Genomic DNA, 25,920 nt, shown 5'->3' on the forward strand with positions numbered 1-25,920 from the left:
TTCTCCAGCAGAATATTGGTATTAGCATACATTCCAGATTCTTTATCATGACATTCTACTGTAGCTATGAAAACTGATGTTCTCTCAAATCTCTTCAGAACGCACTATCCCTTCTGCCTGAAGAAATATATTTGCCTTTCTCTGTTTGGGCTGATATAATGCCGAGTTTCTCAAATTTGGCATTATTGACATTTTGGGATGGATAATTCTTTGTTGTGGGGAATAGCATGTACACTGCGGAATGTTTAGTAGCATTCCTGGCCTCTACTCAGTAACACCAATAGCACCCCTCTCCCATTTGTGACAACCAGACATATCTCTAGACATTGTCAAGTGTACTCCAGGGGACAAAACTGCCCAGTTTAAAATCACTAATGCAATGGAAAGAAGCCAGCCCTCGGTGTGAGTTAAAACTAGATTTAAATCTCTATTTTGCTGTGGATGCATTTTGAGCAAATTCCTTAACTTCTCTAGGCTTCAGTTAATAACAGATATGTCACATATTTGCTGCAAGGGTTAAAGAACAAGGTACAATATGCATATATTATCTTGTCCACTACCTGAAATATAGCAGTACTTCTTAATTATTTCAGCACTGGGACAGAGGCCACTTTTCATAAAGGATCAATTCAGAGACACTTATATTTAGAAGCCTTATTTTACTCCAGACATTTTAGCATATAGTATATAATGTCCCTTATAATTCATATGAGCTCCTCACAGGGCTTAGTTGTTCTCTGTCTGAGCTTCCATAGCCTCTCAGTCCCAATCTTCATACCATTCCCCTCACTGACTAAATGTAAATTGCTGGGTTATGTTCCTATGTATAGGTCTACAGGATGACTTCCCAGAAGATAGAGAAGATTCTTATTTATCTGTGTTTTGCTTTCTGCTTGCTCCTCAGAGCTTGACCAGTAATACATGAAGGTATATATGAATAGGGCATTATCCATGGCATGTATTTCAGAGAGCCTTGCTAAGTGGCCTCTGTGGGGGCTGGCATTCACCAGCTCCTCAAAATGAGAGGCTCTGTTATGTTTCATAGTCACAGTTTCAGAAAATAATAGGCCCCAAAGCAAAAAATAATAATAATAATAATAATAATAATAAATTAAACAAATAAATAAATAAATAAAGGGAAATGACAATGAAAACAAGAACAATAAAACACATATTTTTGCTTTCAAGTGTTTTGAAGCTACCCTTTTTCACAACACTCCATTATTACATCTCTATGTCCTGTTTTCTCTGGACCCTTTATATCAGCCATATGATTTGCAATAATTCCTTTGCTATTACCCATTATGTTAGTTTGTTGTTTTGTTTTGATTTAATGTCACTTGTGGTTATTAAGAATGACAGAATTACTAAGTAGTGATGTAAATGTAACAGACTGCGGGGAAAAAAGACCTAAAGGGGGAAAGAAAGGCAGAAAGACACAGAAAGTATCTAGAGGGATAAATCAGAGATTTAAAAAAAGAAGAAGAAATGAAAAAAATAAGTATATCATTGTTCCAGTACCAGTTGTTGAAAATATATTATTATTGTCATTGAATTTTTTTTTACCTTTGTCTCAAACCAATTTATCATACAAATGCGGATCTGTTTGAGTTCTCCATTTCATCCTTACTTACCCTTATGCAGCTACCAGATTGCTTTTACTATTACAATATTAAAGTAAATGTCAAAATCAGTTTAGTGTATGTCCTCCAAATATGCACTATATTTCCAAGTTGCTTTGACTGTTCTGAGTCCTTTGCATTTTCTTTAGCATTTTAAAACTCTTGTCAATTTCTTTTTATAAAAAGTCTCCTATGATTATAATTCATATTATATTGAACTAATCAATTAATTTGAGAAGTAATAACTGAAATGATTAAATCTTTCAATTATAAACACAGTATATCCCTTATTTATTTAAATATTGCTTGATTTCTCTTAGGCTTCTTTTATACTTTTCAAAGTACAAAACTTGCACTTATTAAGTTCAAATTTCCCATGACTATTTTATGGTTTTTAACATGATAGAAAATGGAATTTCAAATAGTTCCAATTAATTGTGTTTTTTTTTATAGAAATACATTTTATTTTTGTTTACTGATGTTGTATGCTGAGATTTTGCTAAGTTCCTCATTTTCATAGTTGTTTGGTTTTTAGGATTTTCTGCTTAATTATGCCATCTTCAAATTGAGATAGTTTTAAATTCTTTATTCCTAATTATGCTTTCAATTAAACCTTATTCTTATTGCTCAGGATGATGATTAATACAACTGTTGAAGACAGACATCCTTGCCTTTCTCCCAATAATAAAGAAAATGTATTTAATATAAAGAGACAGGCTAATAAATCTGAATAAATGAACTTTGCTCAAAATGTGTAATTAAAAATGACAACAGATTACAGGAAAAGATTTACAAAATCTCTTATCCTTCAAAACTTTAATACCATCACTATATAAATAGCTGTACCTAATAAAAGAAAAAATGAACACTGAAATATAAAATCATATAAATATCAGAGGCAATCCTTCTTTTTATTACCTTTTTTCTTAAGAGAGGAAGAAACAGGGGAGGGGCAAAATGAGAGAGAGAGTGAAAATCTTAAGCAGGCTCCATGCCCACGCAGTGCCCCATGTGGGCGGGGCTCATCTCATAACCCAGAGATCATGACCTGAGCCAAAATCAAGAGTCAGACACTTAAACAGCTGTGTCACCCAGAAGCCCCAGAGAGGTAATTCTTAAAATAATAAATAAAACTTGGTTTAAAATATATATAAGAGCATATAATACAAGAGAGTGAGATAAATACTGCTATTTATATTGATGAAGAAAAAAGAACACCGATGTGTATAACTGTCTTTAGAAATAGAGGCTTTCATATTCAAAGTTTTGGGTATATTATCCTTTAAAACATCTCTGTAGAAGGACTTAGAAATATATAAAAAAATCTATTAAAACAGTAAAGACTTTGGACCAGTAGTTAAAGTAGATCATAACGGTTTGAAATAAGATGATTTAACAAATATTTGTGAACAAGAGTGTCTAATTAAAGTTATCTTTGATAGCAATATGAAATATATAAATGTCTAATCAAAAAGATTGTTAAGATGTGTAAGTGAAGAGGGGTATTATATGGTCTTTGATGTTCAACATTGCAAGTTATTTTTATCTTTTTAACAAATATGTAGTAACTTTCTTTAAAGTGAAGAAAGTCCGAGAACTTACTTAAACCCAGGTCAGATGTTGAAAGGTTTAAAATGTGGAGACAAGGAGCTTAAATTTATTCTGCAAATTATGGATTCCACCCAACATTCTCCAATGACAGGCCTCCTCTTAGTTGACGACTCTCCTGTTCTTTTTGCTCAAGCCACAAACTGTGGACTCACCCTTAACATCTCTTTTTTTTTCCCCCCTCATTCCTTACATTCAAATAAATCCCACTGTCTCCTTATTGGAAAAATATGCAGTTTCTGAAAATGTCTTACTGGCTCTGCTGTTATTCCCATGGTCTAGCCTCTGTCCTTTCTTGCCTATAATAGTCTCCAATAATACTCTTTGCTTCCATCCCTGCCTTAGTCACAGATTGGTTTTTCAAAGTGATACTACTCCTCTATCCTAATCCTTGTATCACCTCCAATTTTATTTCACAATATCTCCCTTTGTCTTCACAATGGCTATAAAATCCTAAATGATTTTCGACTAACATTTTTTAGTCCTCTCTAGCTATTTTTCTTTTTGCTTTCTCAGGTCTTGTTATATTAATCTTCTTGAATACACAAATACTCTTACTGTAGGATTCTGATCAAACTGTTCTAAGATACATGCTTGGCTAAATCCCTCCTTTACTTCAAGTGTATGCTCAAATTGCATCTTTTCACAAAAGATTGATCACACAATTTAATAAGGCAACTCATGCCACTTCCTTCCACCATAATTAAAACTCCCAATCATCTTTACCTGGTCCACTGTTGTATTGTTTTTCTCTAAAATGAATTACTTTCTCCCATACTATATAATTGATTTATTTTCAGACTTTAATATTTCCTGTTTATCTTCTGCTTGCCATGCTTTTCATGGGCATGAATCATTATTTTTTTTTCATTAATGTATCTCAGGTCCTAAATGACTATGTGGCACATGGTAAGGATGTGATAAATATTTACTGAATTAATGAATGAATGACCTCTTTATCTTTTTTTGATGACTTCATACTTAAGTATTCATAATTGATTATGTGCACAGTGCATTTTAGTTTTCAATTGCTGTATATTTACTGTCTCATTTTAGCTTTTTTTTTTACCTAGTTAACTTATTTTTCCCAAATTCACACAATTCTATTAATGCAGACTTTAACTATATTCATAATTATAATAAAAGTGATATACATAATCTACCAGAAGTTAACTTATACCAAAATCCCCATACTTTCTTGTGAGAGTTTTTCAGAATTCTTCTGGACCATAAGTAAGAAAAGACAGACTGAGGACACACAGAATCCGGCTTACAAGGAAAAGAAGTTTTGTTCTTGTTATCGGATTCAAATGAAAATCACATGTTTGCGTAAGTGTGTGATTGAAAGAATAACCAAATATGAATTTCAAATATAGTTATTAGTATTATATCTAAATAATTAGCCTTTGATGATAGTTTATTTGAGCAGAGCTGGAACACTGGGGAGCTATTTATACACCAGTAATATTCTTAGAATCTGCCAATATACAGTAAATACTTGCATCCTTACATCTACCATGTAGTCTGGACTGTTTTGTATGTACTTTTTTTTTTCATATATGAATAGTTACACTCATACATACTAAAATCCTTACAAGATAGGAAAGGAAGCTGGTGAGGTCCTGAAATGAGGCAAAAATACAGAATAATTCTTAGAGTGGGGACTGCATGGCCATAGAGCTCATCTTTGTTGCAGCTAAGGGTGGATCATTGAATACCCCAGCATTTGGCCACTGTAAACCTGATCTAAATTAACATTACAATTTAGATTGACTGACTAGGTCTAAGTAAGAGCAGGCATATTATATTAATTAATCATTTATGCTTTTTAAAATATATTTTATTGTATTTTATTTTTTAGAATTGACATCTGAGGGCATTGACATCTGAGAATTGCACTGAGGGCAGTGCAAAGAATGTGGGATTAAGTAATCTCATGGGATTGGGTCCATGGTTTGAAGAAACAAAAAGATATCCTCAGTTAATTCAGTACCACTGATTCCCATTTCTTTTCCAATAAAATTACTTCCAGTTTTTCATCAACTTCCTAAAATGCAAGTGTATTTGCCACTATAACCAGTTGACTTTAGCATTTTATACATTTTTTTATGACTGTAAGCATAGTTTAGGATTTTAGCTTTACTTAGCTCCATGAACATAACTATTCCCACTCTAGAGACAGTATAGCTTTTAAGTGGACAATTTGTCTCCTCCTCTTAACGTGGCCTATGCTTCTCCAGTTTTCTCCCACTTACTTATCTTATTATATTTTCAGTGTAGTCTGGTTTCTGTGTTTCTTCATTCTCTATTTCACCATAGCACCTTACATGTAATAACCCAGTGTGCAATGAAAAATATTTTTCTATCTGCCACTTAGTGCGCATCCTTGAAATCATAGACTCTACTTTCATTTTTGTGAACAGCAGAATGTCACTCACCTCAATCATCCCTGCACATATAAGCATACACATAAAAAAAAAATACATGAATCTAAGAAGGATTTTTTTTTTTAGTTTTTAAGGATTTTGATGTTTTTGGAAAATCCTGATTTACTGTTATCAATAACATCCCCAGTGTTTATTTTTTTAAATACAAATCAAGATTATTGTGGAAGAAAAGTAATTCATCAAGCTCAAAATATATTCATATGCTACTTGTTCAAGAAAGCATGCTTCATAGACCAAGTACTATATTGAATTCACTTATTTAATTTTTTAATTGATGACAAATTAAAATTAATTGAGATAGCAATTCTGGTACAAAAAAATACTTTAAATAAAGTAGTGAAAAATTAAAATTGACTTCATCTAATTACTTCAATTATAACTTATAATTATAATTTAATTATGATTTAAGGATAACAGAATAATGCTCTCCATTTAAAGTAAATGGAAAAAAATGTTTTTTTTTTCATGTAAGAACAGATTGGGATTCACTAGCATTACAGTATATAATAACAGATTTCTTAAGTTTTCTGTTTTGAAGCTTATTATTTGTAAGACAAGATAATAATCATTTACATGCACATATATATAGATATAGAAATAAAATACAAAATATATATACATAAGTATACATGAATACATATTATCTCATAAATATAACATCTATTATTTTTAAATAACTTGTGATTATTATAACCTTTTTAAAATAAGAGTAGTTTTATTTAGCAATTTTTGGTTACAAAATTTTACAGACTGATTTTCAACATTTGTGCAATAAATTATTTGGGGTGCCTGGGTGACTCTTGATTTTAGCTCATGTCATGATCTCAGGTGATAAGATCAAGCCCTGTCTGGGTTCCATGCTGGGTGTGGAGCCTGCTTAATATTCTCTCTCTCCCTCTCTCTCTACTTCTTTCCCCATTACCACTGTAAATAAATAAATAGATAGATAAATCTAGTTTGTTGAAATATTTAGGAAAGGCTTTTAGAATATTAAAAGTGACTTAATATGTAACTTAATCGTGGTTAACACAATATGGCAGTAAAAAACACAGCTGTATTAATTTTTAGTTAGAGGACCCACTGAAAGCAAAGTGTGTATTTTCTCCCTCCATCATTTAGAACCATTTAGAATACCCAAAAGGATAATCAGCCCTTTAGTTAAATTTAAAAGTTCCCCTGATGTGTGCAAAGAGTGCTCTGAAGCCAAGTTTTTCAACTGAAATTATCCATGCTTTATGACAATTTTCTGGTATTTTCTTCCATGATTGGAATCTAAACACTGAGTTGAATAATTATTGATATGAAAAATGAGGATGGCCTTTTTTAAGAAAATGTACAGGTGCTTTCAGACATGTCTTTACATTGACTTAAATTACCTACTAAATACCTTGTGGTAATTAGTGAAATTCTCAATAAAAATGAGTCTTAAAGATGGAAATACATTTTATTTTATTCAATCCTTATATGTATTTTTTAAAATAGTGAAGTATGCTTGTCCAGGAAACATTCAAAAAAATATTCACATGATTGTTTTATTTCACTGAATATTAGTTTTCTCTAATAAAGAAAGGTTTAGAAGGGATGCTCTATTATTGTCAGATTGGTGCCCATGAATGCAATGAGAGAAATGAATGAAGTTTCAAGAAAAAAAAAAATCTATGCTATATGAAAGATTGTACTATCCAAGTCTATAACAAAATAGCAACTATTTTCATATAACTTGGTTTTCCATAACTGGTGATAAGTAAAAATATTTTGATTTTGCTTTATGTTTTCCAGCTCCTAACATAAGACAAAATTATAGAAATCAAGGTTAAAACACAAAAATCTTGTGATGCACCTGGGGGACTCAGTTGGTTATGCAGCCAACTCTTGATTTTGGCTCAGGTAATGATCTCAGTTTTGACTGAGCCCTGCTTTGGGTGTGCACTCTCTCTCTCTTTCTTCCTCTCCCTCAGGCCCTACTCCCTCATACTTTTTCTCTCTCTAAAATAAATAATCTTTAAAAACAAAACAAAACAACAAAGAAAAGACTTCATCCCTTAAACTTGATGTCAGAAGATGGAAATTTCTATGATAAAAAACAAGGTAGGAAAAAGGCTAGGCAGTGTTGAAGTGTCACTAGGATATTATTTAGAGTGCAGGAACTGATCACCAAGAAGTTGACACAGCTTCCTGATCGACCAGGAAGAAACTCAAGGGAAGAGTATTCCATACAAAGGGAAGAAAAAGCACAAATGTCCTGAGTGCAGAGTTTGTTATATATTTTTATGGGGAAATCATGAGGAACAAAGTGTGGCTGGAAAAGAATAGTATGTGGGTTCAAGTAGGGATGGGAAGTCAAACTGTGTAATGTATTATAGATCTTTCTGAGAAGAAATTAAATGGGTGATGATGGCAGGATTTGATACAAAAGTGTAACAGGATCTGTTCCTAATGTAGTGTTCTTAATATAAGAACATTCAGGATGTTGTACTGAAGAGAGACTGAATGAGACAATGGCAAAGGCTGGGAGATCAATAACAATATACATTTACTTGTTTTCCTTATATTTAGACAGTATATTGGAAAGCAAGATGGCAGTTGGTATTTAATTTTTAAATTTGTTAATTTTCATTTGATTATCAGAAATACATTAGACTTTCATTAATAAAGGTTTTGTTTAACAATGTTTTCTGTTTTATAGTTTTAAAATATAAATTCACACAAACTATTAGGAGGTGAAGACCCACAGAAAGGATTCAAAATTGAATGAAGCTTCAAATAACCAGAACATCAGAAAACTTGTGAAAAAACACAGCATCTATTAACTTACACTTGGTAATATCTGTGTATATGGATATACCATAAATAAATGACTAATAAGGATAAAATTTCAAATCTGTGCATCTAAATTTGATTTCAATGTATGTCAAAGGTTCAAACCGTTTTCATTTAGTAGAGTTCTACAAAGTCATTGCTAAATGTTAATTTGCATTGTAATTGTAGAGCTAAAAAGACTTTACTTTAATGATAAGGGTCAAAGTATAATAATAATTTTAACTTGGAACAAGTTCAATGAATGTCAATATTTAACTAAATGGATAGGACCAAAGGTTGGTTAATTGAATAGTTATCCAATATTAGAAGAAAACTAAACCCTACAATCAACCTGTCCTAGTGAAACAACTGATAAATGGATCTTCACCATAAAAATCAAGCAGTGTCATGGCAGGCAAGATGCTAATTTGAGAACACAGTAAAGCCACAAAGACTTATTAAGCCCTCTATCAATAATATCAGAGATGTCAACTCTCAATGGATTACAAAACCGTGATCTATATCTGTGGAAGGATGTGGGTGATGTGTACGAGTTATAATCAAATTTAAGGAAGAATAGGTGTTCCTAATAATTGGGTGGACTGATAAACGAGCATTTTAGTCTATGCTTAAAATTTCATCATTGACTTGTGTATGTGAAGAAGAAAGCAAGACTCAAATATGGTAAATAACTTATCAAATGATTATTAATGAATAAATTTAAGCATCTATGTAAATATTGACTGAAATATAATTGACATTAGGCACTTTCCAATTCACTAAGCTGTATCTCAGATAAGAATGACTGGGATAAGTTTAATGAAATTGCTGTGTGTGATAAGTTGAATAAAAATGCATCACTTATATAACAGCTTAGAATAAATATATTTTTTCTTCAATTATGTAAGAGCAAAGACATGACTCAAAGGTTGATACTCATTTGGGAAAAAAAAATACATCTGATTTGGATTAAGTCTGCTATTACCAAATAGGAAATTCACGCATTTAATAAGGACATTCAGCAATTACATAAATTATTTTTTGAAGATTTAGTCATTTATTTGAGAGAGAGAGAGAGAGAAAACTAGAGAGAGTGTGGGGGGGTTGGAGTGGGGAGTGCAGAAAGAGAGGAAGAGAAAGAGAGGAAGAGAGAGAATCCTAAGCAGGCTTCAGACTCAGCACAGAGCCCAAAGCAGGGCTCAGTCTCAGGACCCAGAGATCATGATCTGAGTCGAAACCAAGAGGCGGATGATTAACCTAACTGAGCCACACAGGCACCCCAACATAAACTTCTACATATAAAGTAATGTGAAAGACAAAATCATATTTTTATTCAAATTTGAGTTTGTTCACAACTGCATCTTATTTATCTTTTTAAGATAGTAAAGAGTTACTGGGAGAATATTAATTTTGATCATCTCATTTCTAATACTGCTATCTTTCTTTGGAAGTTTCATCATTTTCTGTGCTCTTTTACGTACTAAAGAAATCAATATACCTGACGAAGCATTTATTCATTTAAGATAAGTAAAATTATAGTTCATCATAACAAATTGGGCAACAAGAAATATTACTTGCAGTGATTTGGGGGAAAAAATCTATGCAATCATAAACAAGCTTCTCCAAGGAAGGATAATATCAGATTTTTAGAACAAAGTACAACCAGGAAAAAGGTCGAGCAAATTTTTTTTTTTAACTACCTCATTATGCTGACTTTGGCCAAGGTCCCATGGACGTAGTTTAATGAAAGGATAATGACAGCTCATCCTTTCCTATTTTTTTCTCAGTCAACTCAGTATTGTTCAAAATGCCTCTCTTTTTTGGAAATTCACACTACAGAGTATTTTTTTCTTTACATTTTAAAGTACAATCATCTCATTTACTTAGATTTGTTAACTATATGACTTCGGATGTTCCATCTCATCCTTAGTATAAGATTGGTAATAGTTCCTACAATATAAAGTTGCTAATGATTTTTAAAATTAATTAAAGTACACAAAACGTGTTTTTAGTACATTGTAGAGTTTGACAAATCTCATTTATTTGCATTATTATTGGTAATAAGGATAGTTCTTAGAATACTGGTTTAAATGAGTTCTAGGTTGATGTGCGAGACACGAGAGTAGAAAAGGAGATGATTTAGAATTGGCTCCCTATCTTAAAGAAGCTTATATTCTGGGAGTAAATATTCCCATATAAATAACTTAAACACTCGGAAAAAAACAATCAAGTAATTTTGAGTTTTGTTGGTTTACTCAGTAAAGTGTGTTAATATCTCAATTAACATACCCAGGGTTCTCTGATAATGCTTATTCAGTTTCCATTAAGACTGTCCCAGGAGCAAATCTGACAGTTTGTGTCTATACTGTGTTAGGTTCAAACAATAGTCTCATTTTTCAAGTGAGATATAGTATATTTTTTTACATCCTTATGTTTCTATTTTTACTTTTCATAACTGTTTTTGGTGAATATCCAATAATAAATATAGAGAGAATTAAATCTTTTAAGACCTAGATAGGAACAAAAGTCAAGTAATAAATAATGGGTGATGGAAATAGATGCATGAGGTAGGCAGGACATATTAAAATAATACATAGTCGGTTGGAAATAGAAACAGTTGTATAGATCACCTCCATGGTGCTGCTTTTGTCTGCAGATGCCTAATGAGGTAAGGTCAGGCCAAGAAAATTCAGGTTTGCTCCTAAAATATTGCTACCAGGTTCAAATTCAACCCTCAAAGTCTAGCACTATAATCTGTGGATATTACATTCCAATCAAAAGGCCTAAATGTAGTGGAAATCATACATTAGTAAACATAAAAACAAAAACACAAACAATAAATACAGAGTGACTTCTGAAAATTACTTGTTTTCAGTCAAACTGTTTTTATGTGTTTGTCAGAATAAAAATTTTTAAAAAACATAAAATGTTATCTCAAATCATGTTATCTCAAATCATGAAATGAATTAATCTGATGGATAGACTGATTAAGTATTATCCATCTGGATAGAAAAAAAAGATTCTGCCAGTATCAACAATTCTGATTTTGAAATAGTTATTATTGAACTGCTCATTCTGATAGTAATTGACCAACATGTTCCATTGTTTCCAGAAACCACCCTCTATTATGAGAGAAAGACCATATCATCAGCCCCGTGTGACTAAGAAGATGCTCATTGTTTGGCTTCTTTCAGATGCAGGGTATATTTTCAGTTTATCTAAAAATATACTTATGTATAAATTGAAACAAAGGATGGGTAGGGAGTATTTTTGTTTTACTCCATTCAGTTAGTGCTGTCAAATTCCCATGACTTCTAAACCATTTTTATTGTTGTTTAAGTGGTAATTAATTACCCTGTTTAAAATTACAATTCTCATAATACAATATTTGAAAAACCCATAGAGGTATAAGTCTTCCATAAAGGTATAAGTCCTCTCTTATTCCTAACTCTTCCTGCTCATTCCACTTTTCCTCTCCCTCCTTCCTCCCTCTTCTCCTGTCTCTATTATCTCTCTCCCTTTCCTTCTCTTTGTGGAGCAAGTAATCATGTGTGGACATTCTAGGCAATAGTAATAATTGTAAAAAATTATTTTGGCAACAAGTAATAGATTAATTTCATTAATAGTCGCCGTGGAACCCGATGTATTCTTTCAAAGATACCTCAAACAGGTGAGTAAAGAACTATCAGAAGTGCAAGAATAGTGGCAGAGGGATAAATCTGAAGGCTTCTGCAGACCAGAAGCCTTTGGATACGTGAATGAGTTGACAAATTCTAAGTATTTTAATAAAAATAATATTGTGAAGTTGCTATAAAATGCTCACAGCTTTACCAAAAAAAAAAAAAAAAAAAAAGGCATCTGGTTGTTACAACATCCCTACTTCTAACAAAGAAAAATGATTCCTTCTAAATTTCATCCAGTGAAAATATCTGCCATTTGGAGCAGTACAAAATAAATGTCCATCCTCTTCTATTTGACAATAAAAAGTTAATCATATTCTTTAACCTTTAAGTCCTATTTTCAAGTAATTCCTTGATCACATTTAAGAGGGTGTAAAACATATATCCCTTTCAAAAGTAGTACATCTCTAGAAACTCCCTGTGTAAACCTTTCCATCAAGACATCAAGACATACTTGTGCCTTTCCAGGTTAACCACCATCCTGGTTATTAGTGATAATTATACCTTTTTTCTTTCTTTTTCTGAGCACCCATTACATACATGCTTGATCAATACATCAATAGAGTTCACTTCAGCAAGCTTTCTAAATACATATTGTATGTTTAAAAACATATATAGAACCATATTGTGCTTTACAACTCAAGATTTTATTTCTTTTTTTTTTTCTTTTTAATTTGAGAGAGAGCACGTGTGTGTACATAAATGGGGCTGGGGGTGCTGGGCAGAAGAAGAAGGATAGAAAGAATCCCAAGCAGGCCTCAAGCTCAGTGAAGAGCCCTATGCTGGGCTTGATCTCAGGACCCTGGGATCATGACTGGAGCCAAAATCAAGAGTTGGACACAATCAACTGAACAATCCAGGTACCCCCTCAAGATTTTATTTCTAAGAATCAGGCAACTGATTGTGTATGGCTGCAGTTAACTTTTTTCCTTTACTTTGTAGTCATCCGTTGAATGCTGCTACCACAATTCAGCTGTGCACTGATCATTTAGTCTGCTATGAATAATGTTGCTCTAATCATTCTTGGATATAACTGGTGTAAAATTTGAGATAAAATCCACAGAATAGAATTGTTGGAACTTAGGGTATTAGTATCTTGAAATCTACCATACAATGACAAATATTGACCATAATGATTATACCCTTTACACTTTCATCACAATATAGAACTGTCCCATCACATAGTATGTGAACCATAATTTGGTCATGTCATAGATATAGATATAGATATAGATATAGATATAGATATAGATGGCACAAATATGGAGGCAATGAAATCATTTATTTTGGCTTCAACTTGAATTTCAGCCATTATTTAATAATAATTTACAATTTTTATAAATGTTGGGAAAATTCTCTCCAAAAAAGCCTTGATAAGGGGCACCTGAGTGACTCTGTCAGTTAAGCACCAGACTCTTGATTTGGTTCAGGTCATGATCTCAGGGTCATGAGATCCAGCCCCGCATGACAGAGAGTTTGCAGGAGATTCTCTCTCTCCTTCTTCCTATCTCTTTTTGCCCCTCCTCCCACTTATGCATGTTTTTTATTTTCTCTCTCAAATAAATCAATAAATATTTTTTAAAGCCCTGACAATTTACATTCAACCAGAGTGTTTAGGAGAACAACTATTTGTCTCAGCCTTAAAATAACAAATATATTGATTGTATATTTTGGCAAAATGATAGGAGAGTAATTATATCTTAATTTTGCTTTAATATGCATTAACATTATAAGACAGTGCTATGAACTATTATACATCAACAAGCTGGACAACCTAGAAGAAGTGGATAAATTACTAGAAACATACAACCTACCATGACTAAATCATAAAGGTATAGAAAATCTGAACAAACTGATTACTAGTAAGGAGATTATGTCAGTAATAAAAAACCTTCCAGCAAACAAAAGTTTAGGACAAGATGGTTTCATTGGTGAATTATACTTAACATTCAAAAAAAAGAAAAATAAATAAATTATGAATACCAGTCCTTCTCAAACTCTTCCATAAAAATAGAAAAAGCAAAAACTCTTCCAAACTCATTTTTTGTGGCTAGCATTACCCTGATACCAAAACCAGTCAAGGTTGCCACAAGAAAAGAAAATTATAGGCCAATGTCCCTGATGAGCATAGATGTAAAAATCCTCCACAAAGTATTAGCAAACCAAATTTAACAATACATCAAAAGGATCACACAGAATACTCTATTAAGATTAACTCCAGGGATGCAAGGCTGGTTAACACCTACAAATCAGTGAATGTGATTTACCACATTAACAAAATGAAGGATGAAAATCATTTCACTCTTAGGACACAAGTCTCCATGTATCCCTCGCACTCCTTGATATTTAGACATGCACACCAATTTGCTCAGATAGTAAAGGTAAAGAGTTCTCTGTTCTTTCACCAGAGACCATTTGCTCACTTTCCAGAGTACTTGTGTTCTCTGTCAAATAAATAAATAAAATAAAAAAAAAAAAAAAAAAAAGAATGTTCCTCTCCAGGAGGGAACAGTGGAAAGACTTGCCAGTAGCTCACTTGTATGTAACTTTGGACCTTTCTTAAGCTCAGTGTTCCATTGTTGCCACACAAAACCACTGTGTGCAAGGGATCCACAGATCTGATTCTGGATCACTTCCATTGATTAGGAAAGGGAAACAAGGGGAACCAAGACACACATGAAGCTCATACTTCATGCTCTGCCATGAGTAATAAGGTCCTTTGTCTCTGATCCAGATATCTGTGATTTCTCAGAAAATAAGACAGGCTATCTAGGTAGCTTTTAAGCAGGATACAATCTCAATCTCCTCAAGAAAAAATGAAAAACCTGACACTCTTTAACCCTAGGCACAGAACAAGATTAAAACATGGTTGTGGGGGTGGGGAGTGGGGGAAGGAAGTAAGAAAAAAAGAAAGGCAAGAAACTAAAAATACCAGCAGATCCAGGTCACCTCTGTAGAGTTCTCCTCTGTAGAAACTTGATCACTCTAGTCCTATTTGATGCTTCAATAGCTATTTGGTGCCTTTAAACACATTACATTGGTATTATTATTTTACTTTTCTATTCCTTATAGACATTAATGATCTGCCAAAAGTTTCTCCATCCTATTTGATATCAAAAATCATTACAGATTAACTTAGTAATTTAGTAATAGAAAAGAAATTCCTTAACTTTATAAAAAATATTCATTGAAATCCTATAATATACATCACCCGAAAAGTTTAGGGAAGAAAATAGTGAGGATCATTCTGAAAAAGAAGAACAGACAGAGGGGGGGGGATTATCACATCAGATACAAGGTTTTATTATAAAGCTATATTATTTAAAACAATATGGCACTTATACAGCCTTTAACATATTGACCAATAAACAGAGAGAGAGAGCTCTGTGAAAACCATATATGGAAAACTGGAAGCTGCAAAGGTAACTTTGCAGATCAGTTGAGGAAGAAGGTAACCTTGCATTAGGTCTGAAATAATCATAAGAAAAATACAAGTAAACTCATAAATCACAAACAACTCCTAAATATACTTCACACATGTGTTTTCATCTTTAATGTGAAACAGAATATTAAAAATTTTGTTAAGAAATATCATCAATAGCCATCAGGGAGATTCAAATTAAAACCACATTGAGATATCACCTTACACCAGTTAGAATGGCCAAAATTAGCAAGACAAGAAACAACATGTGTTGGAGAGGATGTGGAGAAAGGGGAACCCTCTTACACTGTTGGTGGGAATGCAAGTTGGTGCAGCCACTTTGGAGAACAGTGTGGAGATTCCTCAAGAAATTAAAAATAGAGCTTCCCTATGACCCTGCCATTGCACTACTGGGTATTTACCCCAAAGATACAGATGTAGTGAAAAGAAGGGCCATCTGTACCCCAATGTTTATAGCAGCAATGGCCACGGTCACCAAACTGTGGAAAGAACCAAGATGCCCTTCAACGGACGAATGGATAAGGAAGATGTGGTCCATATACATGATGGAGTATTATGCCTCCATCAGAAAAAATGAATACCCAACTTTTATAGCAACATGGACGGGATTGGAAGAGATTATGCTGAGTGAAGTAAGTCAAGCAGAGAGAGTCAATTATCATATGGTTCCACTTATTTGTGGAGCATAACAAATAGCATGGAGGACAAGGGGAGTTAAAGAGGAGAAGGGAGTTGAGGGAAATTGAAAGGAGAGATGAACCACGAGAGACTATGGACTCTGAAAAACAATCTGAGGGGTTTGAAGGGGCAAGGGATGGGAGGTTGGGGGAACCAGGTGGTGGGTATTAGAGAGGGCACAGATTGCATGGAGCACTGGGTGTGGTGCAAAAAACAATGAATACTGTTACGCTGAAAATAAATTTTTAAAAAATGAAAAAAAAAAGAGAAATATTTGGACCTTGAGGTAAAAAAGTATTGTTATTTTTTTAAGTTATTTTTTTAAAAATGCGAATTTGATTTGACAAAAATTCAGACCTAAATTTTGGGTATTGTTCTATACTAGTAATATATAGAGAACTTGTACAAACAAATGTAAAAATCATAAACAACCCAATAAAAACAAGTAAAGACATGCACATGATTTAAAAAAATAAAAATATCTAGGAAATGATTTTTATGAAAAGAGACTAAACTTGATTACTAGCCTGGGAAATCTTAATCAAGACCTCATGGCTATTATTTCAGGTATTATTTTGTCAAAAATTGAGGCTTGACAATGCAAACTTTTATTAAAAATTGAATTGATTGAAATTTTAACACAAAATGATATTTTCTTGTTTATGTATTTGTATATTTTTTATTTCTCTACAATGCAAGCAAAGATGAAATAGTGAATTTTGTCTGCTGTGTTCAATACTACATTTCAAATACTTAGAGTGCTTTGACACATGAATATAGAAATAGGTATCAAATAAACAACTATGAAATAACTGTTGAGTTCCAAATGTGAATAGTGATGAAACATATTTAGACTACTTATATTTTTTCTTTCCTTTTCATTTTCTTAGTTTGACAGTTTAACTTTTGCTTTTAAAGATTTATCATTTTAACATTTCCTTCTATGATAATAGTATCAACAGTTGCCTTCATTTAGATCAGTATTCAATTTACTTATGTATATTCCATAGTCCTCTGTTACTAATGCTCCTTCAACCCATGAATACTACTTAAACAATAAATCCCAATCTGATTCATTTTGGAAGGCTTTATTTTGTGCCCATAAGATTTATTTAATTTTTTAAAGAATAGTTCACCAATTCTGTATTTCCCAAGCTCTCTTTTTTCTGTTTGTTTGTTTTTTGTTTGTTTGGCTTTTTTTTTTTTTTTTTTAACCTATAGCATATTTGGCAGGAGCCATTTGGCTGTGATGCTTATAATATTCTGTAAATATAACACATAATTTTACCATGTGCCAAACAATATTTAAAATATGGAAATACATTAATTCATTTAATTTTCACAACAGCCATATCAAGTAGTACTATTACAATCAGAAAGCAAAACACTCATGGATCAGTAACTGACAAGTTGGATTCCCCAAAGATAAAGACAAACACCTTACTGCAAAATGATGCAACCATAAATTTTCTATTTACCCTACTGCTGTATTGTCTTTGATTCAGGAATGTATTCGTAAACTGCTTCTGATTCCAGGCTTCTCTGTAAGGATTATTGGAACAATGTCATTTATTAGGCTTTTTATTTTAAATAAATAACTTCACGTGATCTTACAGATTTCATTTTATTGGCAGCTATTTGAATTATTTGTTTTCTTATGTGTGATGCCTCTGATGTGATGTAATGATTCTTTAAAAAAATTTTTTTTTATTATTATTAGCTAAAGATAGGAGGGGAAAAACAGTAGAAATTATTCTGCCAAATTCAATAAGGATTCTTCTGAATTACAATTTTTCAGTCAATACTGGGAAATATCTTTCAATATATTATCCTATTATATTCTTATACCTAGCAAAGATGTAACACTATTTGATTTCTTTTTTTGTTTTTATTTTTTTGTTTTTTAATATCCGGAATTTATTCTTTTGAACACTTTGTCCTAAACAATCTGAGAGATAAAATGAGAAAGCCTAACTTCCTTTTTCAAGGAACTTGTCAATTTAATTTCTTGAATATCAGGAAGCGGAATAGATAGCCCAAGTCTAGCTGTGATAAAGGCAAAATAGATGTTTCTGAGAGTGGGTTCCCATCCTATGTAAAGCAGTAAGGTCCATAGCACAGTAACTAATTTCTACGTATGTTTGATTCTGAGATTTGAAAGGTGAAAAAGAATGTAATCATTTTGAAAGTAATCAAGTGATGCCAGATTGTGTTGAAATAGTCTCCGTTTGCCCCCAATCCTCTCTCTCTATCCTATCCTTCTCCACTTTACACTATGCTCTAAGACTTTTATGGGTTTTATAAAGTATCTCCCCTGTTCTCTACTTTCAACTGGGTTCACATAAAGAAATACCAAGAGAATAATGAGGCAATATGGTCTTCGTTAGGAATGTGTCCATTATATATACATGAATGTATTCCTGGTGAGGGTGCTGTAAAAGATACTTATGATATTCATTTATTAATTTAAAAATGCATTAATGAGATTGGTCTGTGTGGCAGATATTTATAGTCTTGAATAATGTTTTCAAAAGTACATGGCTGAATAAGACTAGGTATCACTATGAACATGTGAAGTTATCTTCTGCTAACTATAATGAGAATATCTTATGAAAGAAAGAGAATGGGATTTTAGCATTGTGAAATCCAATGCATATGTGGTTTTATGGACCCTAAAAATAATTTTAGAATTTTCACTCTTGAAATATTAGTGAGATTTAACTTGATATATTGGCATTTGTTTATTTAGCAGATTGATATAACTTAATGCAAGCATACATTATAGTCTATATGAGCTTATTTCAATACATTTACATACACTAAATTATGCAAATACTAAAATGATAGCTAATAAGACTATGTTTTATTATTTAGACAGTTCAGTTATTAAGGAAATACCCTATATTTTGTAAACTGGGAAATTTTGATTTTTTTTTTTCCAGAATGCTTAAAAAAGATGTTGAATCTAAATATTTGAGCCTCTTAAGTTCTCAAAATTGTAGCATTCATGGCATATCCTCTCAGGTCAAATTCAAAGAAGCTGATTCTATTTAGCCCTCTGAAAGAATACTACATTAATTAGCAGTGTCCTAATTAAGGCTGCTGGTGAGAAGGGTGAGCTAATTAAGTTATAGGAGCTTCTCTCTCTTTACCATAAGTGAAGTTATATCATTTAAGTCTATCCTGGTTTAAATGTGGAAAAAAAAAAAAGTTAATGCTTCATATATTCTTTAAACTATTTTAACTTTGACGTTAGCTTTCTTATTTTATAGGATAACTAGATACAGAAAAAATGTGCTTGTTCAAAATAATAAAAGAGCAAAAAGTGGTATTAACTTTCTAGTAAATACAGTACTATTCAAACTGTAATGATTTTCCTTTTTTTTAAAATTTTTTTCCTGATCTAAGGTAAACACATGTTCACTTGGTGAATCTGCAATACCTAATTCATGGAACATTCATGTTTTCAAATTAACTACTCGAAGAAGGACATTCATATCAATTCACATAAAGTTAATTTCTTTGTCAGAAAATGTTTACTATTTGGTGAACTATTTTCTACATGCTAAAGTTTGATTTAAGTTTACCTCAGGTTGTATGCAGAAAATCCCCATGGCATGTAAGTTATTCTCCTTTTTGCAATGCCATCACAATTTTCACACAAATCACTTGTCAACTTACGTTTTCCCCCAGCCCTGGCTGTTAAGTTTTCAAAGTTATGTGGTTTTCTATGGTTCTCCCAAAATTCTGCCTGCCTATCATAAAACTTCCAAATGGATATTTTTTGGAGGGGGTATGTGGGAAGTATTTTTTTTTTTAATTTCGAATTCTGGAAACTAAGGATCACATTTATAAACAAACAACAAATAAAGACAAAATTTAATATAAAGAAGAAACTAGGCTGACATCACAGGTTGAGTTAATTTAGTGTAAAATTATTTCTTCTTGGAAATTGAAGACTGTCATTGTTTTGAAATGGATAAATCAGAATTTTTATCTTAAAAGAATTTTGTGCATGCTTTAGTATTCAAGCAGATACTACAGTGCAAGCAGTAGCTTGGCATGTGTATTTTAAAAAGTTAGACAAACCTATATAACCTAACCATATAAAATAAGATTAAAAGCTACATATATATTCTTAAAATATCTGCCAAAGTGAATTAACCAAAAACAAGAAATGATAAAATATAGCTGGGTTCTCTATTTCTTGAAAGGGAGCATGTTAGGTATCTGAAAGGAAAGCATATAAAAATGCTGGGAAAGTACTACAAAACACATTTCTAAAAGCTCCCAAAATTTTATGAACATATGTGAATTGAAGATGCAAACACAGATTGATAAAATGAGTAATAAAGTTGGTTTTGCTTGAGAATGTTTGGTTACTTTGGTGATGTGCTTACACAGCCCTCCTGGCATAACAGACAGAAAAATTAGTCAACAGCCCACTTGTAAAAGGGTGTCTAAAACTGCTGGGGCTAGGGAAGAGGGATCAAGGGATAAACCTGGGTCCTGTATCCCCAAAACAGAACAACAACACTCCTACTTGACATGGAGCAGGGAAGGCCAGTGAGGGAAAAGACCTTCCAAAGGTGTAACCATGAAACAAACATAGTATGGATTTCTCAATCAAATTGTGTTGAAAACACTCACGTCTTAATTCTAGACTAAATTTTCCTTGGACTGGTGGTGCCTGAGTGTCTATTAAAAGAAAATCCAAATTCTCTCTGGAGGAACATAACTTCCTCCTAGGACTCATATACTGCTCCAAGACTTTTTCACAAAGAAACAGTAAAAAGTAACCAAGCACATAAAGAACAAGTCACTGTTTCTTTTGGAATAGAACCAGCGGGATTGGGGAAGCAAAAGATGTATAGATCCGTAAATATAAAAACAAACAAACAAACAAAAAACCCAGAAAGAAAAAGTAAAATAACTATGCTTAATATGAATAAAGCAGTAAAAAGTCAAGCTTAAATATTGTCAAGAACAGCGACAGTCAATTTGTTGAAAAAGAAAACTTATCCAATTGAAAAAATGATAAGCTTTCATTTGCTATGAATTAAAAAGTAATTGAATGACTATAAGACACATTAGTTACTGCTGATGACAGAATTAAATTACCATAAAACAGTTTGAAACTTTTTTTTTTTTTAAAGATTTTATTTATTTATTTGACAGAGAGAAATTACAAGTACACTGAGAGGCAGGCAGAGAGAGAGAGAGAAGGAAGCAGGCTCCCCGCTGAGCAGAGAGCCCGATGTGGGACTCGATCCCAGGACCCTGAGATCATGACCTGAGCCGAAGGCAGCGGCTTTACCCACTGAGCCACCCAGGCACCCAACAGTTTGAAACTTAACTAGAACTAGAGACCTACGTTTTCAGAAAATATGAATGAAATATTGATATAAAAGGGAAGAGAAGGCGTAATACACTTTTAATTGGTGTTCCAGATGGAGGAGAAAGAAGAATGAGGAATTTTATGAAAAATAGCTAATAAATGATAAAATGTGTTATTTAGAGGGAGAAAAGTTAACTTAAGGTTTAAAAACCACACATAAACATATTTTAAAATTGAAGAACCAAATAAAAAGGAGAAAATATTAGCAGCAGTCAAGGTAAAACAATTTTTAAGGAAACTTGAAATAAGCAGCTCGAGAACAAATCAAATGTAATATGGGATGATTGATATATCTTTAATGTATTGAGAAAAATAAATCCCTTGGTATTTTATCACATATTTATATTACCTGATATTCATGTTTGATGGTGAGTATACCAATTGACAAAACTTTGAGAAAACAGTATGTATACCTTTCTATTGCATGAAACAAATTAAATATGAGTTTTGAGATTCATTAAAGAATACCTAAATACATAGAAAGAGTACCATGTTATTAGATTGGATAACCAATAATGTAGTAATTTTTTATTATCTACAAATTTATTCTTAGAATTCATTAACACCATCTAAAATCCCAAATATTTCATTGTTATGTGTGCAAACCTTAACAAGTTGGTTTTTAGGAGACCCAAGAAAACCACAATTTGCTGATTGTGAAGTTTCTAATAAAGATAAATACATACAACAAATATATACACCATATGACACAATATAATCACTCTGCTGCCACATTTATAATAGAGCCTTTGCTAATTCTAAATCATGAAATTATATCTTATGTTTTCTCGCAGAAATTTAAGTTTTATATCTATGTTCATGGTCTATTTTGCTGTAATTCTGTGTGTGGTTAACAGCATGAATCAACATTCACTTCTTTGCTTACAGATATTCAATAGTTTCAGCACCACACTGAAATATTTGATCTTCTCCCAGTGAATTCCCTTCCCCCAAATGAAAATCAATTAACTCTATCTGTGCATTTGTATTTATTTATTGGCTCCTTCTGTCCCACTTACTTATCACTTATGACCGTACTCCCACTTCCTTGATTACTGCAGTTTTATAGAAGATCTTGATGGTAGGTCAGTTTTTTTTTCTCTTTCTTAATGCTTTTTGGCTACACTTGTTTCTTTGGATTTTTCTTAAAAACTTTAGAATCTGTCAATTTCTACAAAAGTTCTATAAAAGTTTTCCTAGTTACTTCTTGGATTCTTTTAAAAAATATGGGGAGAATTGTCATTTTAAGAGTATGGAGCTTTTCAATCCATAAAGAAGAAATATCATTTCATTTATTTTGTCCTTTAAAATTTAACTAATTAATTAATTTTATCCTTTAAAATTTTAAACACGATATTTTATAGGTTTTAGCATGCAGGTGTTACATATATTTTGTTATATTTATCTTTATATATTTCATATTTGACCCTATTTAAAATGGTATTTTAAAATTTCAATTTCCATCACTGTTTATTTCTACTTTATAGAAATGCATTTTATCTTTACATATTTATTGAAAGACAGATAAATTGGACTTTCATCAAAATTGAAACTTTTGTCCTTCAAAGGCAGTATCAAGAAACTGAAAAGAGAACCTACAGTATAGGATAAAATATTTGTCAACCATGTATCTGACAAGGGAACTGTACCTGTAATATAGAAAGAACTCATACAACTGAATCATAAAAAGACAAACCAACAAAAAACAGCAAATGCAGGAATAAACTTTTCTCCAAAGAAGACATAAAAATGACCAGGAAGGGGCGCCTGGGTGGCTCAGTGGGTTAAAGCCTCTGCCTTGTGCTCAGGTCATGATCCCAGGGTTCTGGGATGCAGCCTGGCATTGGGCTCTCTGCTCAGCAGGGAGTCTGCTTCATCCTCTCTCTCTGCCTGCTTCTCTGCCTACTTGTGATTTCCTTCTGCTGAATAAATAAATAAAATCTTTTTAAAAAAATGACTAGAAAGATTGTGAAAAGATGTTTAACATCATTAATCATCAGGGTAACACAATTCAAAATCACAGTAAGGTACCACTTCACATCCATCGGGATGGTCATCGTATAAATGAGTGTTGGCGAGGATTTGGAGAAAGCAGAACCTTCTTATACATGGGTGGGATTGTAAAATGGAACAACAACGCAGTATGGCAATTCCTCAAAGTGTTAAACATAAAGTTGCCTTTTGACCAGTAAATCCTCTCCTAGGAATTTACTCAAATGAAATAACAAATTCCATACAAAAAGTCATACACAAATGATCATAGCTGCATAATTTCTAATAGCCAAGGGTGGAAAACAATCTAAATGTCTATCAACCGATGAATGGATGACCAAAGTGTAGTTTACCTATCTATACAATAGATATATTGTATGTATGGTATGATATAATATTCAACCATAAAAATAAATGAAGTACTGTTACATGCTAAAACAAGGATCAACCTTGACAACATTATGTTAAGTGAAATAAAACATACACAAAAGACCAGATACTGTATAATTCCTTTTATATGAAATGTACAGAATAAACTAAACTATCGAAACAAAAAATATACTAGTCATTGCTTAGGGCTGGGGTGAGGAACGCAGTAAGGGGCTGATAGCTAGTAAGTCCAGGGTTTCTTTCCAAGATGACGAAAACATCTTAAATCAATGATGGTGCTGGTTGCACAAATCTGTAAGTACACTGAAATGTTGTGTTATACACTTGAAGTGGGTGCATTGTACCTACATGTGAGTTACATTTCAGTAAAGCTATTAGTAAAAATATCACATCTTAAGAGAAGCTAACAAATACTCTCCTTTACTTTTCCCCTATTTTATTTACTTACAGACCTATTTGTTTCAGGAATTTCCTTTAAAAGTTTTGCAGGATAATTTTCTTACATATTTTTAAAGCAAGGAATAATAAATAACTTTTGTTTCAAAATTCCCTTTTTCAGAGGAATTTTTAGGTTACTATCTGATATTATGCTTAAACCAGATATTTCAATATTCGTTTTATAACAAGATTCTTGATTAAAATCACTATTTCCTATTGTCAATAAAATACGTACGTAATTTTTCTAACAATACAAAAACTAAAATTATAAAGAATGTTTGCCCTAAAATCTATACATTTTGATAAAAGCCTTGCCTGGGGCACCTGGGTGGCTCAGTCAGTTATGCATCTGCCTTTGGCTCAGGTCATGATACCAAGGCCCTGGGACTGAATCCCACATTGCTCTCCTTGTAAAGCAGGGAGCCTGCTTCTTCCTCTGCCTACTGTTCCCCCTGCTTTGCTCTCTCCTTCTTTGTCTCTCTGACAAATAAATAAAATCTTTAAAAACAAACAAACAAACAAAAAAAACCCCTAGCCTTCTTGAGTGATTAATGCCACTTTTTGGAAGTCAAACAATTAAAATACTTTTTTTTTTTTTTTTTTTTTTAGATTTTTTAATTTTATTTGTCAGAGATAGAGAGAGAGCGCGAGTGCACAGGCAGAGTGGCAGGCAGAGTGGCAGGCAGAGTCAGAGGGAGAGGCAGGCTCCCTGCGGGGCAAGGAGCCCGATGTGGGACTCGATCCCAGGACGCTGGGATCATGACCTGAGCCGAAGGCAGCTGCTTAACCAACTGAGCCACCCAGGCATCCCAAAATACATTTTTTAAATATTATGGTTCTCTACAGGGCTCCTTTTTCAAAAGATTTAATACAGACTAATCTGGATAATTGTTACTTTGAATCATAACATATGAAACACCTTTTTTATTTTTTTTAAGATTTTATTTATTTATTTGACAGAGAGGGAGAGAGAGAGAGAGAGAAATCCCAAGGAAGCAGAGAGGCAGGCAGAGAGAGAGGAGAGGCAGGTTCCGGGCCGAGCGGACAGACGCATGTGGGGCTGGATCCCAGGACCCTGACTGAGATCATGACCTGAGCTGAAGGCAGAGGCTTAACCCACTGAGCCACCCAGGCAACCCTGAAACACCAATTTTATAAATAAGACTTAAGAAACCTATTTTGCATTTCTGTTTGGTGCCTTTAATTATAAATGTGTTTTTCACAATGTACCTTAGTGTCACCAAACACTTGACGAATTTGGTTCCTTTAAATATTTATTTTTTTTTCTAGGATGACTCAGCATCAAGAGAGAATTAACAATTGATGTATCATGGGATTTCTCTCACAAAATACTTATTGGAAGAACGCTTCTCTATGTATGTACTAGAAAGAATTATTCACATAATTCGTTATTTTTCTTCCTGGA

The 25,920-nt window shown here is 32.7% G+C and overlaps 1 long non-coding RNA gene across 2 annotated transcripts; it reads left to right on the plus strand.

Annotated features, from left to right (window-relative positions):
* The first annotated feature begins 96 nt into the window (after positions 1-96).
* On the plus strand, positions 97-25,920 carry LOC116574590. Of its 2 annotated transcripts, none has more exons than XR_004279382.1 (4): positions 97-402; positions 4,446-4,559; positions 11,589-11,677; positions 25,785-25,920. It is a non-coding gene; the product is annotated as an uncharacterized LOC116574590 (long non-coding RNA). The 2 variants fall into 2 exon arrangements; XR_004279383.1 differs by lacking the exon at positions 25,785-25,920 and adding an exon at positions 19,685-19,744.

Source organism: Mustela erminea, chromosome 15 (assembly GCF_009829155.1).
Source record: "Mustela erminea isolate mMusErm1 chromosome 15, mMusErm1.Pri, whole genome shotgun sequence".
NCBI classification, from domain to species: Eukaryota; Metazoa; Chordata; class Mammalia; order Carnivora; family Mustelidae; genus Mustela; species Mustela erminea.